Source organism: Cebus imitator, unplaced genomic scaffold (genome assembly GCF_001604975.1).
Source record: "Cebus imitator isolate Cc_AM_T3 unplaced genomic scaffold, Cebus_imitator-1.0 Scaffold36, whole genome shotgun sequence".
Taxonomy (NCBI): Eukaryota; Metazoa; Chordata; class Mammalia; order Primates; family Cebidae; genus Cebus; species Cebus imitator.
Window position 1 is genome coordinate 6,084,393 of NW_016107351.1, and position 1,092 is coordinate 6,085,484.

Here is a 1,092-nt window from a genome sequence, read left to right on the forward strand (position 1 = left end):
TCAGCCTCCTGAGTAGCTGGGACTACAGGCACGCGCCACCATGCCCAGCTAATTTTTTGTAGTTTTAGTAGAGACGGGGTTTCACCATGTTGACCAGGATGGTCTTGATCTCTTGACCTTGTGATCCACCCACCTCAGCCTCCCAAAGTGCTGGGATTACAGGCTTGAGCCACCGCGCCCGGCCCCACAGCCCACTCTTTTTTTCTTAACCTAATAGTTTGTCTAGGACAGGAGTCCATGTAGCAGAGGAACAAGCACACAGACTCTTGAGTCAGCCAGCCCTGAGTTCAAATCCTGACCCTCCAACTGCAGTCACTGACATCCTCGCTTCCAATTCTTTACTCCCTCCTGGTCTCTGAATGACAAATTTCCATCCTTCCCAGCATGACCCTGCAGCAACTCTTGCTAGAATGGGCAGAGTATGTGTAAGTGGGAGGAAATGACCATGAACCTGGCCTTCATATGTTCTTGCCTGTCTCTCCCGTGCTTCCTCCATCTGCCAGGAGAAGAATATGCCCTGGGTGGCTGCTGGGCCCAGAACGATGAGATTGGAGCCAACCTGAACCCAACCCGCAATGTGGAGATGATCCCGGCCAATCCAGAGAACTGTGCGTGAGAAAAATAAATGTTCACAGGGGTTGGCATAATTTTTCCTGTGAAGGGTCAGACAGTCTCAGATGCACTTTCTCAACTCTGCCCCTGCAGCGCAGAGGCAGCCACAAACAACACAGAAGCAGATGAACGTGCCTGGGTCCAATAAAACTTTATTTGTAGACACTAAAATTGGAAATTCACATAATTCTTTGTGTCAGGAAATATTCCTTTACTGATTTTTTAACCATTTAAAAACATAAACTATTCTTAGCTCATGGGCTACGGAAAAGTAGGCAGTAGGCTGGAAGTGTCTCACCGGCAGGAGTTTGCCCAGCTTTGCTGTAAGCCATGGAGATGTATGAACTTTCTTTGTTATGGAGCAAAACTGATTAATATACCCTTCCATTTGTGCAATCTTGAACAAATTACTCATCCCCTTAAATCTCAACTTCTTTCTCTTTTTTTTGAGATGGATCTCATTCTGTCATCCAGGCTGGA

At 47.0% G+C, this 1,092-nt stretch overlaps 1 long non-coding RNA gene across 1 annotated transcript in view; it reads left to right on the forward strand.

Annotated features, from left to right (window-relative positions):
• LOC108301585 overlaps nucleotides 1-802 on the forward strand; it is a 1,786-nt gene extending 984 nt beyond the window's left edge. The window contains exon 3 of the long non-coding RNA XR_001823935.2: nucleotides 507-802. This is a non-coding gene — a long non-coding RNA (uncharacterized LOC108301585). The remainder of the gene's footprint in view (nucleotides 1-506) is intronic.
• Nucleotides 803-1,092: the final 290 nt, after the last annotated feature.